Raw genomic sequence first — 16,609 nt, forward strand, 5'->3', positions numbered from 1 at the left:
TAATATAAACAATTGAATTTTATAAGGAAAAAAATGAGTGGCGTTTGATCGCATCACGTATCACGTATCACTTATTGAATAAAAGTTAATACAAATTGCTTGTATAAATTATTTTAATTAGCAAATAAAATACTTTATGGTAATTATTTGGTCTCCGGAGTAGAGCATCTTTCAGTGAATGATCATTAATAAAAATCGACCATGACGATGACGGATCGATTCTCTGTAAAGTAAACGTTTCTCACATTTCTTTTCTATTCATTGATGCTTCGATAACCATCGAGTCCTGACTAGAAACCGACGTGTGAAATTATGTCGAGGTAACTTATCCAGATGTCGTTCGACTTTTCATCGTTACGAGGTTGTTATTATGATGAAACGCGACTTGGTTGCAACGGTTGAGACAAAAGATAATGTGTATAACTAGATAAAACACGTACGGCGATATAGGGCATTGCACCACGGGAGCAATGGAAGCAGAAACGAAACAGAATACGTGTACAATAAAATGACGAAGCTTATTAAATATTAATTTATAACAACAAGTTATTAATTAGGGTCATCAATTTATGAGGATCCAGCAGAAGACATCCAGCAGAGAACAATCGATAGTTATTGATTTCGAGTTGCAATTTTAATTAGTTTTCTAATAAAGAAACAATCGATATTTTGTGCAGTTAAATTTTATTTGTATAACGGTTTATAGATAAATTTAATAAGACTTTTATTATAAATATTTTAAAAGAAATCTTACACAAAGTCCACTGCAACTTTAAACAAAGATCGTGCAAACGTGTATTGTAAATATATCCATGTACAGATTTGTTTATGTAAAGTTGCAATGGGAATTTTGCGTAAGATTTTTTTAAGAATATTTATAATAAAAGTCTTATTAAATTTATCTATAGGCAATTATATAAATAACAATATGCGTATAATATATATACGTGTCTGCACCTGTATTGTAAATAAATGTTTATTCGCTGAACCTTTAAATTTAGTTGCGTCGGACTTTTTCTGTTAATTTTTATTGCGCTATGTTTTTCGACTTAAACAAAACTTAACAGCATTACGTTTTTATATTTGGCTATAAAATAATATAAACAATCAAATTTTATTTAAAAAAAAATAAGCAGCGTTTATCCGCAGATTAATCAATTATATACGGCCAATTTTGATAACCAAGTCTTATATGTTCGAGTACTGGGCCGGTCCCCTGTACTGTATTTTATGTAATACAAATCAATTCATGGTTCCTGTAAATTAGTACTTTATTGCATATCCCCGTAGGGTTCGCAATTTAGTATCCTTTCTCCTCTCACTTTAACCCTTTGAACCAACGGCTTAATGTCTCTTTCTGAAAGACGGAGCCCAGTTTGCTCCGCACAAGGGCCTTATCTTGCACGGAGGGGCGCAGCTTTCGGAAAAACATTCCATGGCTCTAGTGGACTCGAATCTGGTTCCTCAGATTACGAGTCTGGCGCTCTACCACTAGACCGCACTGCCGCCCCAGATTTTGAGCTGGGTCTACTTACAAAGCGTTACAAGTGTCGCTATCGTCAATCAGTCTTTTTATCTTACAAACAACATTGTATCTCGATCTCGATGCCTTAACGTGTCGTATCTTCAACGGTGCCGCACCGTAAAAGACACGAAGGATGATCGAAGTGGAAAGATCCAAGAATTACAGATCGGCGCGCGCGATCCACTCTCCCGTTTCCGGCGACGCGAAGAAAATTACTCAACGGCGCCCTACGTCGATATACGCGTGAACGATAAGCATCCGCGACCATTCCGTTTCTCTCTCCTCTTATCAGACGGAACTTCAAACGCGCGGTTACCTACGCAGGCGTTTCAATTTCCGAATGACCCAATTTCGCAACGGCGCCGCGTATACGTGTGCACGCATGTTCACGCGCCTGCAATTGCTCCAGGCGCCGCGGATCCTCCACATTCCTCGACGTCTTCCACGTGCCAGTCCGAGAGCACGATAGCGAAACAAGAGCGACGTCTTATCTTAGGAGACATTACGGCGAAAGCGGGCGGGATGTCTTCTCGGAATTTTCGGAGCGAAGTCTCCGGCGAATTTGAAATAAATCCTTATTTAGCAAAAAAAGAAGAAAGAAAAAAATATATACGACATTCTTTGCACGCCACTTGTGCGCATTTATTTCAAGGTTTGATTTTGTAACTGCATGTTTTTTTCGAGACGGAAATAGCCACAGGCCGGTGATTTTGCGTGTTTTGAATTTGCATATTTACTAGTGACAAGCAAATAAAGAAATTAACATAAATCTTGGTCACACTTTCCTTATCACCACTTAATGTAACGTTAAACGACGCGAAACGTTATTACCATGTTCCAATAATTGCCGCCATTATTATTTTACATACGCAAAGTGAGATTAAAAAGTTACTTTCGTGAGCGATTATCGCGTTCAATGTACGCCAATATTCTACGTGTGATCTGAAATATATTTCTAATCTCTTTCATTTTTTATCACGTAGGGATTTTGTCTAGTATATCAACGCGTTGTCTGTCCAGCCATTTTTATATGGCTTACCATGTACACCATAGTTGAATTTTCTTTATTATAAATAAATAATGATAAAATATTATACGTGATTAAATAAAACTTTATGAATAAATGAATCTTATTCATAATGAATGAAAAGCTCATGAGTAATATGAATCATGTACTTATTACTTTACGTTGTTATCTAACTGTTTATGTCATTCCAAATTTTATATTAAATAATATTTATTTCATTACAAGCGCCTTAAAACATTTCTGAAGGTAACCAGCAGGGCGCCATTGAAAGTCAAGTGTCACAGATCATTCCAATGGTAGTTAACGACAAAGTTAACACGTTCACGCTAAGTGTATGATTTCAGAACAATATAAAATACGAAACTTTTTGAATTATAATATTAAATATATAATATAATTAAATATATATTATATATATAATTAAATTATAATATTAAAATTATAATAAAGAAAAATATTAATTTTTTTGCTTGTCAGAGTCTGTCTATTACGAAACAGTTATAAACTTACAAATGGAAGTAATTTAACGTGTTATGGACATTAATTGTTATCATCAATGTCGGCGACCGGCGACTGGTGACCGACACGGAAAAGCGGAAAGTTTAGTGTCCCATTGGTGAACGTGCTGTATAGGTACGTAGATTTATCTGTTACGTAACCTTCTCCCTTCTACTACTTCATTTATCGAATATTTTCTTTTGTTTTACAATTTGTAGTCTATTACCAGTTTTCGAAGAAACTGATTGTTACAAATTATAAAATGTTCTGTGTAAATTCTTATTGATGTAAGGTACTTTTTTTCTAATGTTCAATGCCATTCAAGTATTCATCTCAAGCTTTTGTGTTTCCTTTGTTAAAAAACATCGTCATTGTTTCAATCTATTCTTTTGTTTACCGTTAAATCTTGCAATTACATGTTTGCTGTCAAGTTTGAAATGTGTTACCATGTGCTCTTTGTACTTTTTGTGTTTCAAGCTTTTACACGAGTAGAAATACGAGTAAAAGTATAACGCCAGATAATTTCGGAGATCGAAAAGCTGTGTACCTGCTCTGTATGACTTCATTTAATACATAAACATTACGAAGTTGAAGGTGAACATTTCAGCTGGGTAAAAAATAGATTCCGTAATATATATACATTTCCATGTATATACATAGATGTATATTTAACATCTGTATTATATGGTTTGTATATACATGGAAATGGGATTTTCAAAAAGATATTTTTAACTCTTCTACAAAAGAGCAAGTCCTTTTTACTCTACAAAATAGAATTATGAAGATGTAGTACACATAACACATTATCAACTATTGAGTAATTAGATGTTTGCCGTCAAGTTTGAAATGTGTCATCATACGCTTTTTGTACTTTTCGTTTTTTTTAAGCTTTGAACGAGTAGAAGTATAACTCACTAGATAATTTCGGAGATCAAGAAGCTGGTGTCACCTGCTTTGTATGACTTTATTTAGTACATGAGTATTACAAAGTTGAAGGTGAACATTTTTCAGCTGGGTAAAATATAGATTCTCCGTAATGTATATTTCCATATTTAACATCTGTATTGCGTGGTTCGTAAATACACGAAAATGGGACGTTTTTAAAAAGATATTTTTAACTCTTCTACAAAAGAGAAAATCCTTTTTTTGCTCTACAAAATAGAAATTATAAAAATGTAGTAATTTATTTATCAATTATTGAACAGTGATTTAAGGCAAGCGATTATAAAAATAAATTTTCTTCCAGCGTTGCAGCATCACACGATTGTACCCTCTTACAATTAGTACGGATTTTCTGAAAATTTTGTAAATGTCAAACTCGTGATATGTTATTGTTAGTCTCGCTATAAAAAGAAACTGCTAATTATTTTTCTCTTCTGATCATTCTATATAAAATAATAATACTGTCCACTGTCTCTATAGAGAAGACCGGTGTCTTCATTTTCTTTCGTCGCGGATGCACTTTGATGGCGTCCGCAAAACAGCATTTTCAAGATGGCCCGTCGAGTGCCGGTGAGAGAGGCGGAGAGGAAAAAAAAGGAAAAAAAAAGGAGATTGAGAAAATTCTTCTCGGCTCGTGTGTTCGTCGTACGCGATCGGGGAGTAGTGCTTACGCGTACTCACGGCTCGCGTATATGCGCCTTCGCGCATGAGAGTGCGGCGAGTCGTGCAACGCGTGTGTGCACATGCCGATCGCGCTGCGTGCGTGCGTGCGTGCATGAATGCTCGCTCGAGCATTAGTGACGCGTATAAGTGCGCACCGAGTGTAAGTAGGCCACGGGTGCTTTCACACGATAAGACCTTATCAGAGGCGCGCGCGTACGCCTTTAGTTCGTATCGCGTGCCCTCCCGGCTCCACTGCCCCCTAGAACTTACTGCTTCCTCGCAATCTTGACCCCCCCCTCTTTGTCTTTTTCTCATATATGCGTCCTCTTTCTCCTGCCCCTTATCGTCTCTTTTCTTTGACAGTATCAAGAGATTATCCTTGCTGTCGTATAAGGTGGGATAGCGGAAACTTTTTTCAGCTATTATTTGGAATACTTGTCATTAAATTAGTGTTTTCGTGGTGAGATAAGCATCATGAGGCACATTATCTTTAAAGTACCGTATTCGCTTTATGTGTGAGTAATATAAAGTGTCTATTGCATCTGGCTGGTTTCTTTCTTTTTGATTCGTATTTTCTAACGTTGCTATTTTTGTAAATAAAATAAAGATATTTTTAAATATATTCAAAAAAGATGAAAAAAAGATATACTTCGCGCGATTCAAAAGTTCAGGGGGAAGAGTGTAGATATTGTCACATTTTATTATTATATTATACGTGTTTGTACTTGGATTAGCAAACATCGCTTGTGCAAAATTCGCGATACAAACATACAAAATAGGAATAATTAGATTGTGTTATCATAAATCACAGGTAACAGAGTTAGAAGACGACATAATAATGTCTATTTTGGTCTATTACACACCGGTCTATTACACACCGCTACGTTTTTTAACGTTACTTTGCTATTTGGGGTGTGACGTTATACTTTCAGATATAGTTTCACATACTGAATGAGTTATTGCCCAAAAGAGAAAAAATGGCCATTTCCGATGTATAGTGTATACACACACACAATGGCAGAAAGTTTACGAAATTTAAAATTAATTGTCAAATTAAACTAAGAACAGCTTGAAAGTTTTGAGAATAGAAAAAATTAGAGCGTTTGACTTACAATTAGAAACATCCGTGGAAATATTGTTTTAGAAAAGGGTAAAGGTTCTAGAGCAATTTCTCAAGTTACAATTACAGACAGCGAGAAAGTGAAAGTGAGAGTATAAGGGTTGTTGCTGAAAATATTTAATTGTTTTCGGCTATTGTATTTGATTTATTTTAGACTATATTTCTTTTTACTAAGGTTGCAATGTAATGTGCATATTGTTCTCTTTCGAGAGACGGAACACTTATTTAACAATTTAGAAAAATGAACATTCCTTGTCAATCTTTTCTTTTTCATGCACTCTTTTCTCTTTCAAATATACATGATTTAAGCTTTACGCTTTGTTCCGTATCTTCTTTTATTAAAACAAAGAAAACGGTGCGAGACGTGCAAACATCTCAATTTTAATTAGATAATACATCATTTGGACACGCGCTCGAGTGAATCTTATCACGACTAAAAATAGATACGAGCCATAAACCACTAATAGCAAAGTTAATGTTTAATTAGCTTAATTAGCAAGGCTAAGTTTCAGGAAGCTAAGCGTCCTGACTAACAATTGCTTATTGTCCACGTAAATCCAAAGCGGTTATCTCTGCTTTGCATTATTTCATAACGCCATGCGAGAGAGAAATTTTCTTCGCATGAGCGCGCTTACGAGCGCGACGAGAGATTTTCTCCGCGTGTCACGTTCCTGGACCGCATCGGGACGCGTTAACGTGGCGCACAAATAACAATGTGGAGACCTTGAGACCGCAATGGTGCAAGGCACCGAGCGCAAAACGTTCGCATAACGCTTTGCGGCCTATTACATAATGACCCGTAATGATGCGAATGCAGCGTCGCGTCGCGTCTGCCGCGTTCAAAATCGGGTGCGAAAGATCAGGATCGTTTAGAAAAAAAAAAGGCAAGAAGGTAATAGCGCACGCGCGCCCGCGTGTGCGCACGCACGCACGCACCCATGCGGACGTTTAATTGCGTGTGGAGTCAAGGCAACAGCAGATAATGTGCGATCGATTTATCGTATAGCGACCGTCCTTATCTGCTCTCAAAGTGTCAACAATTAGTGTTCTAATAAAGGAAGTAATTCCACCTAATCTCGACCAGCTTACACCACGAACTCTCCTAATCCCTAAAATAATAGACAATTTCTCGAACGTGTCGCAACGGTATCAAAACATATTTCTCTTTAAGATAAAGAAAGGTTTTTTAACCTTCACGTAATCGCGACGACGCGACGCGACGCAACGACGCGCCTACACGTGCTATGCCATGCAACACGTGAAGTCGCACATACGTCTAATATGTTGCAACATATTTTTTTTAAGTTATCCATATCTTTTGTCCGATAGTTGCGTTTTTATAAAGTGGTTTTCCTAAAATACTCCTTTGAAATGATTTCACAAGCGACATTCCAATCATTAATCGAATTCCTCTTTCACGTATCGGATATCGGTGCTCCCGTACGGTGATGCATTACTCGCGGTTTTATTATCGATAATCGCGTTATAAGTAGTTCGCATGCAGTTTCTTCAAGCACTTTCTAGAAATGTAAAATAGATAAGAGCAATACATTAACTCGTTTTGTATCGCGGCGAATTACAGCCGCGTATAATAAATGCTAAGTATATAGGTAAGAAATGTTGTCGTAAAAGTCGTTTGAACAGATACCGCGACAAGAAAACACTAGAAAAGAAAGCAGACAACGAAAGGGAACAACGTAGCTATGAATGACCGTGAATTAATGAGTCGAATCGAGAATCTGACCGACAGTCGCTGAATAATTGAATTATTTATTGAAGCTAATAATTCCGGATGCTTATCTCGTACGCGTTTTATCTAAAGACTGTCGCTTTTTACGAATGTGTCGTATATAGCGCAAACAATTCAATTTCATCTTCTGCACACTTCCTGCATGCGTGTGTCATATAGATTATATGATTGACAATACACATAGATTATATAATTGACAATTAAACCAAGTTCAACATATTTATTTTGCATAAGAAGCTGATCAATCTTGATAAAAAGTAGAGAAAATTGATAATGGGGTAAATTAATTATGGTGCTCTAAAACTACGAAAGTTACAGAAAGTAAAGCCGCAATTCGGCTTCTCTGGAGAAAATCAAACAATTCTACGACATTCCGTTGGCAGGTGTCGTGTCGCTATTCGTTTTCGTGTGTCTCCTCTCATCCTTGAATGCACCGGCTCTGAATGACGATTGCGTCAACGCTTCTAACCATTTCCATCGGCGGCACGAGCTGTCGTTTCAGAAAGACGACCTCTTATGCAATCCCGCCGTTGTTTTTTTCCTATTTTCTTCACGAGGCGAGGCGTGTGTGCGCGCGCGCGGGCGCGTATTCTTCTTTGGAAAGTGGAGGTCTCGGCTTATTATCTGGTCACGTACGTGGAAAAGAGACCTTATCGTTCGTCGCCAAGAGATGCAATGCAGATCCGCCACGATCCGTGCTCCGTCAGCATGCGCGTCAAGCGCGTCGTTTCGCGAAAACCTTCGCGGTCGCGCATTCAATTCGCCTTTCACTGAATCGCATCGGGTAATAACACGCAGCGTCCTTAAAATTATAACGATCCGGCGTTAAGGTTGATTGTCACATTAGTCGATAATTCAAGCTGTTAATTTTGTGCAATTTTAATTCCAACCGCACCGGTAATTTTTCAAAATACCGGCCTTATTAACCTGCTAATGAAGCGAGATATGAAAATTAAAAGGAAAAAAGAGGGAATGTATAAAAAACTAATTAAACAAATTAATTTAATAAAGCTTATTTTATTTCTAATGATACTATTTTCTATATTTTTATAATAATTTATTTTTTGTATATCAACGAAAAATGATCGTGTCGCTTAAAATCGTTGCGCGTACTTTGAGAAATGGCCTGGATGGAACATTTCCGGAAAACCTTCGCGGAGTAATCGAGAAACCTAATTAAGAAAAATGTTAATTATCTCTCTTGAATAGAATTCCGTCGGTGCTGCTCTCAAGGTTGCGCGGGATGCCACTTTGTGCGGCGCGTGTTTACGATCGCGCTTTTGCGCGAATGTTCTTCCAGAGCGAAAGTTCTCGCGGACTCCGATCCCGATTGTGTTTCGACGAGTGAGAGCGTACGCGCCGCGCTCGCGAGCGTATTTCTGCGAACTACTGTACGTGCAAAGTAGAAGGTTACCGCATGACATCAGCCGGGGAGCCATTAACTACACTCTATTACTTCGTTCTCCGCGATGATAGCACAATCGCATTTTCTTCTATTACCGATACCGCGCGTACGCGAGCGATCGCCGCGCTTGATCCGCCGCGGTTCAACGGCGACGGATCGCCGATAAAATCGGCGTCAAACGAAAGATAATGACGAGGCACTCGTGTGTCACACTCGCACGCAAGCGGGACACCCCGACGGGGTAATTCAAATCTTGGTAACGCATGATTATAGCGGATGAGTTTTTATTGACTGAAATAAGAACAGATCCGTGATAAGGCGCGCGCGCGTACGCTTATGCCCGGCGACATCTTTTCCTCCGCTAATAAAACCGCATAACGATGTCAGCTTGCGCAACTAGTTTCACACGTTTTCAATTGTCTGAGACATCGGACCCCAAACTGGGGCGTGAGGAAATTCTTGAGCGAGGCAGGCGTAATAATATGACTGTTTCTCGGCGGCAGAAAAGGGACTTGTTAGCATTCCAAAAATAAATAAAATTAATAAATAAATAAAATTAATTCTAATTATTCTTACTCTATCGTTCCGAATGTTGATCTTACGACGAATACTTTCTATCGTAAAGGTTGATTGCCTTCTCGATACGCGTGTATCGCGCGGAGAAGCGTGATGCGTTATGACCAGATGCATTTGTCGACCTAAGTCACGCACGTTCGCTCAGCGAACGAGCTCGGGCACGCTGATATTTTGCAAGCCGCGCAAATATGTGCATAAAAATTGATGTCCGAGATACTCCTCGATCATATCTTTTTCCATCTTCTGAGGAAAAAAGGCAATGAGATTGAATTCCTTTGCGCAGTGACGGCGACTCCGACTTGAGTCGACGATCCACAGCTTCGACAGGACGAATTTCTTTTTACATCTTCGACGAAACGTTTGACTCGTAGTAGTCGCGAAATATCTGCGAGCGAAACTGTTCTGGGATTACTCGACTCGGTTATTGATTACGATCGACACTGATTTTTTTAAGTCCTCGAAGCGCTCGCGGAACTCCATCGTCCGTTTCCCGGCGAGGCGCGCAAATAAGCATCTATCGATGCTAATGACAAGTGCACACGCCCGTGCAACCTCGTTCCTATTTTAGAATCTACTCGTATCTTTCCGCGAAGAGGCGTTACCGCCTTTCATTAAGCGTCCGCGCGACAAAAAGTGCCCGCGCGCTCCAAGATGCCCGAGAATCCTTTCGCTCGCCGTGCCTGAGGCCTGATTATCGATCCAATCTGCCGCACGTGCGTATTTTTCTACCGTACCGTATGTATATGCAACAAAAACGGTCGTAAATGTTATGCTAAGTCACATAATCCATAGTCATATTTCCGGAGCGCGAGATTTTGCAATACTTCGCGCGGGAAGGCAAAGCTTATCCATTAGCGAGGTACAGTTGATGTAATAAATCACGGGAATATTATCATTTTTCAATTTATCGGTTTTCGCTTAAGGAAAAATTTAATCGACGACGCTGATAATAGCGTTATTGAACATATACCGAATAATACCAAAGATTCAATTTGGATAAAGTGATCTTATCTTGCAGCTTATCTTATGTTAGATAAACGTTTCCACTTTTCCCATCTCTTTCAGATTATTTTTCAAATCATATATTTTTAATTAGTTTCCTGCTTATAAGTTTCTACTTACGTATGCGAGTACATTAATATTGATCGTTTCGCGAGCGTTACGTCGAGTCAGATGCGAAGCGTAATGTCTAATTAACGTGTGTAACGCGCGCGCCGAGACTCGCGAGTCTGAAATGGCAACCTTGAAACTAGGCACCACTTCCACCTTCGTCACTTCCATCAACTGGCCACCACCACTATCTCTCGTGCGACGAGCAAACGGCTGACAGCCGGTAACAGCAACGGCGGAAGGAGCGGCGACGGGTACAGCGATGCAGCCAGCAGCAGCAGCAGCAGCAGCAACGACTAATAGAACAAGAGGAGAAAGGGCGAACGCGCGGGGGGCGAGCAGGAGAACGGGGGGAGGGCCACGGTGTTGGCGGAACGAAAGAAAGAAAGATTCCTCCCCACGCAGGTTACACGCAGCCCTTTCCTTTTCCCGCGACTCTCCCTCTCCTCCTTCCCGCCCTCCCTTTCCGTGTCCGGCTTTCAGCTGTGAGCTCGCTCTCGTCGTGCACACCGGAGAGCAAACCGGATTTGCAATAAAACGAATCCTATCTCGAAATGTGCGGGACCAGCGAGAGAGGATCTAACATACAACGCTCAAACTGGATCTCTCCCGGCCTTTCCACTTCTCGGCTCTGTGTTCTCTTTCTCCATCCTCTCCCCGCCCGCGCACCTTCGTCATCCCAGTTATCTCTTCGTTCTTCTAACGCTCCTCGTTGCTCCTCGTTGCTCCTCCCTTCGCCTTTCGCACAATCTCTTTCGTGAGAGATATGCCCTTCTCTCGCTCGGTCTCGGTGAAAGGGATGTCGAAAGAAGGGACGACTTGAAGCAGCCTCGAGTTTGTGGGAAAGGTACAACGATCACTAGGTATAAGTCCGACCATTTCGCCGGACGAGAACATTTAAAAAGAAACGAAGAAAAGTGAGGTAGACAGGTGAAAAAGGCGCATTAACGAAGTGGAGTGAAAGAGGATAAGAGGAGAGAATGGAAATGAAAGCAGTTGAAAGGAATGGTGAAATGGTCTCATGGGAAAAAGTCACGATGCTTTCGTGATTGTTAAATATTATGTCACATAGCTAATGCTCTGCTTATGACATAGGCTTCAAAGGTGAGTATTAATTTGCAAAATTCAGACAAGATTAAGCATCTATTGCGAGGTAATATTGTACCTTTATTTGTTTATAGCTTGGCAAATCTGCATAAATTTTCCAAACTTTAAATTTATATGATTTTAATTTAAATTAAACTTATATAACGTTTAAATTTATGTAAATTTGGCAATAGAAATTCAGATAGGAATACATTTACGCAAATTTGCCAATTTGTACAAATAAAATTGATGAATGAGAAGACTAATATGTGTACTTCTAAATAAAATGATAGTATACGTGTATCATGAAGACCATGTCACTTGAAAAGACTGAAGCTCTTGGAGCCTCGGAAGCATAAACATGCCACGAAGGCGAGAACGGGGGAAAGAGCAGAGTGTTTAATTGCATGTGTGCCGAGGCACCGAGAAGGAGGACCTTGTGATTCTTCTCTCCCTCTCTTTCTCTCCCCCCCCTCTCTCTCTCTCTCTCTCTCTCTCTCCTCTCTTCCGCGCATAATGATAAACACCAGCCGCATGCTCCCTGCAGCGATTACGCAACGCGCTTGGCCTTCTCGTGTACCGATTGTAAATTAGACCGCATCATAAATAAATAAATAGTGCTGGGGCGCGAACGGCATTGCCAATGGTATATCGGTGGAGATCGTGCAATTAATATATCAGACTGTGATAGCACGCGGCGCAAATATTTGTGCGTAACGCATCGGCGGCGTGAGAATCGCGACGCTTCTTTCGGAAATAACGCGGCCGCTTTTGCGCTTTTGCCCGATAACGATTCGACTTTTCAGGCGAGTTATTCATCGATAAATCATTTCGCGCGTCGACGATATTTATTTTTTGGATTTGCATAGTCGCGAGGTTTCATTCGCGAAACAGACAAGCGTTTACAGAAAAAGAAATACCAACTGATCGTCGATACCGGGCGTGCTAATCTCGAGGAATCTGTACGAGGGTTATTACTCGTTCGCAAGTTTATATTTGCCCAAAAGGTCACGGATTTCTCATCGATTAACGATTAAATGATCAGTTGAGCGGTTGACATTTTTCACGGTTATGCGAAAAGGGTAAACCTCAGGTTGGCGAACATTTATTATTCGGTTCAACCTGGAGATACTAATAACCAAATTAGTAATTATAATAGTGTTTTTCAAAGAATAAAAAACACATGATCTGTTACTGCTTGTTTTATTAATTTGTTATTTGACACGAGATTCTAAGACATCGATCTAACAATTGTTTAAAAATTACACAATTGAATATTTATATTTATAAACATAATTATAAATTGCATATTTTGCATATTTCCATATTTATAACGCAACTTTTCTGTTTAATTACCGAGTGTTTGCGTTAAATAATCCATCGTACTAGATTTACAAAAATTCAAAAATTAACTGAATAAGAGTTATATAGTTACGCAGCGTAACGTCATTGGGTATGCTACTGTTGTAAGTGCGCAATATCCATGCACTACTAAGTGTTAAAAGAATAAGTTGCGATTCCTCGTTCCGCCAGCTGTTTTTGCAGCAAGCGCGGAAGGCCGCAGCAGCTGGAAGAAGGAAGCTGAAAGCGCGCTGAGATATGGTAAAGACGCCGCGCGCCGTCACACCAAATACCAAATCCGCTGCATCGCATCGTAGCGGCCGTCGCATCAGTGGCCGCATCAGCTGTTCCACCGACCTCCTTTCGTCCGCGGCCCTCGGACGAGATTCGTCTAATGCGCTAAGTATAGCCGTCGTTGCTGCAATCCCCGCGCGTACGCATCGTCATGCGTACCAGATCCGATCGAGATGACAATCCGCCTTGCGGAGCGACGAGCGGGGGATATGAGAACGAAAGATAGAGCCGGCCGCACATTAAAAGCGAACTAAAAGCGAAGGCGGCGCACGACAGTTCGCATGTCGCGCCGCATGCAAACCCGTTTCGCTATGATAATAAATACTCGCGATTAGACATTTAAAATTCTTGTTAACGAAGGCGGTTAATGATGGCGTTTAACGAACGATGCGATGCGAGAATATGCGCGCATATTCAGACTTCAGGCTTACTTGCATAACACATTTTTGACACGACCCTGTTATGACTCTCGCTTCAAATTAAAAATAATCGCGCCGTTTTCAATAATGACTTCGTTATATAAAACGGTGACAAAGCAGATACGTTTATTAATCCACGTTCCGACGTATGTTTCTGGTCGATGAGTTTTTTTTCACGTAACTGTTTTTACTCAACTATTCATAATTAATCCGTAATATTTTACTCTCATGAGGAGTGTGATGTAAGCGGGAATTAAAACTAGTATCGTCGATTTTATTTCTCGGCATTCTAATCCTAATAACGAGCCGGATATCATTTTCTGCAATCATCAAAATCTTTGATGCTCGACAAAATTATACCGGTTTCAATCGCAGTTCTGACTGTCCGATCGCGAACGAATACGTGTTTACCGATCGACGAACGAAAAACCGTGGTCCAGTTCGCGAACGGAGTGATGGACATTAATCGGACGGTGTTTACCGTCGAATCATTCAAGCATTTCGCGATCGATCGCTCGTGAAACGCCCGAGTCGCTGCAACAAGCGTCCATCATGTCGATATAATTCCACTTGATGAGAAAGAGACCTTTACGTGGGGCCGCCTCCGTGTTTTTTGAAAGAGAGTGCGCGCAAGCGAGAAAGAAAAAGAGAGACAGTAAGGAAGAATGAATGGAAGAGTTGCGCGGAGTTATAGGAGAAAGGCGCGAGAAAGGAAAAGGTAGACCGAAATAATGATCAGTTCGTTGTTTTGCGAGCGCCTGAAGATAACGCAGAAAATTTCGTACTTCAATTCGATACAAGTCATTTTCATTTTGAGCTATTTTTAGCTCTTTCTTTTTATCTCTCTTTCTCTTTCTTTCATACGCAAATTGTCATATATTTCAATAATCTAAAAGGCTGAAAAGTAAAACCACATTTAGTTTCAGTAAAAATATGTATATAAATTTTTTGTGATTTAGATCTTGTAAGTTTAATGTCACAAATGTTTTTTCAAAATATTACATTCAAGGACAGCGAGTAATTAATAAAAAGGCGACATACAAATACACAAAATATGTTGCAAAATATATTTCTTGTATTTGTATGTCGTCTTTTCATGTAAATTAAAAGAAGGAAGTAAATTGAGATTGATGAACCGGCATTAAAAAGAGCAGTTTAAACGTCGTAATAATGAGATAGAAAAAAAAGGAAGGACAGAGAAAAGGAAACGTGTGGGAGGAGCAACTTCACCAATGAATTGGAAGAAAAAAAGTATGGAGAAACTCTTGAAAAGATGGAAGGGACGAGGGCGGAGTGAGAATCGTAGGAATATGGAGGCCTCGCCAATGAATGAACTAGACAAAAAATGTATTTGGAAGCAAAATAAGAAGATGGAAGAAAGGAGACGAAAGGCGGAGTAGAAATCGTAAATGCAGAAATGGAGAGGGAAGAAAAATGTGAGAGAAGACAAATGGATACAACGGAAGGAACAGGAACTGTCGGCAGGTAGCGAAGGATGTGAAAAGACTGGAGGAACTAGGAAGAAGCTAATAGCAGATTACGACTGCGGCATTCGCTTCATTCTTACGTATTTTACGCGCGCGCTTGCTGACGTGAACGCTCGTTCTTATATTACACCATTGCGACGACAAGGAGTGCTTCTATTTTGTCGCGTACGAATGACGAGGATGGCAAAACCAGAGCATAGAGGCTGAGCTGGTGTGCGTCTTCGCGTACGTTAGAGCAATATTGAGAGAAAGATAAAAGAGAGGGGAGAAGAAGGAGCGAGAGAGAGAGAGAGAGAGCGCGGGGCTGTAGAAAGGAGACAGGGCGAGTCAGAACAGAAGGATAGGGGTGAGGAAGAAAGAGAAAGACAGAAAGACGGGAAAATCGTGCTTCAATAAAACGGACGGAGACCAGAGAGTATGCTCTTATCGCCTTGTGCATGTGCACTGGCGGAACATGTAAACCACCGCGTGTATAAGCGAAGACGTGCAATGTACACGTGTACCTATACACGCGCATATGATCTGTGTTACACAAAGAGAGAAAGAGAGAGAAAGAGAGAAAGAGAAAGAGAGGGAGAGAGAAAGAGAGAGAGAGAGCGACACCTCACCAATAAGACCTAGGCAAGAGAGCTATTTGTAATGCAATAGTGAGAGCACTAGTGGGGAAAGGAAGAGTGGAGGAAGGTAGTGGTAGGTGGGATACTTATGGTGGGGGAGAAAGAGCAAGAAAGGGAAAACGAGAGATAGAGAGACACGTAAAGAGAGAAAGGGACGGACAGAGAGGCAGAGAGATGTAGAGAGGAGAGGTGGCGCAAGGGTGTGCGAGAGCGAGAGAAAGACAGAGGAAAGGTGCCACTCAACGAGGAACCAATACCACGATCGTTTTACAAATAAACTCACGAACTCGCAAAGCCTCCTCACCGATGCGGAGTATAACGCTGGGGGAGCTCGCAGGGAGAAACGCACTTTTCGGACCCTCAACCCTTTCTGAACCCCATAAATCTAGAGGCCCACACCTGGCCTCTTCTTTGCCACTACCTCTCCGCCACTATTACAGCTACTGTCGCTATCACCATCGTTACCATGACCACCACTACCGCCGCTAGTCGCCGTCGTGGTTGTACTCATCCGATACACGTTGGAGTATCGCTCATGTGCCACTACTACCAACGCTTGGTGGGCGACCACCACCACCACCGCCGCCGCCGCCGCCGCCGCCGCCACCTCCTGCCGACCGGCTCTACCTCTCTTCGCGCTTACCTAGGACAGAGAAAGAGAGAGCGCGAGCGAGAGGGAGAGTGAGAGCGGGAGAGTGAGAGAGAGAAAGGAAGAGGTAGAGAGTGAGAGAGGGTCCCGGCTTTGCGCA

At 40.9% G+C, this 16,609-nt stretch overlaps 1 long non-coding RNA gene across 1 annotated transcript in view; it reads right to left on the bottom strand.

Moving 5' to 3' along the window:
- LOC139813873 (uncharacterized) overlaps positions 1-16,438 on the bottom strand; it is a 39,450-nt gene extending 23,012 nt beyond the window's left edge. The window contains exon 1 of the long non-coding RNA XR_011732285.1: positions 10,629-16,438. This is a non-coding gene — a long non-coding RNA (uncharacterized lncRNA). The remainder of the gene's footprint in view (positions 1-10,628) is intronic.
- Positions 16,439-16,609: the final 171 nt, after the last annotated feature.

This window comes from Temnothorax longispinosus, chromosome 5 (assembly GCF_030848805.1).
Source record: "Temnothorax longispinosus isolate EJ_2023e chromosome 5, Tlon_JGU_v1, whole genome shotgun sequence".
Classification (NCBI taxonomy): domain Eukaryota; kingdom Metazoa; phylum Arthropoda; class Insecta; order Hymenoptera; family Formicidae; genus Temnothorax; species Temnothorax longispinosus.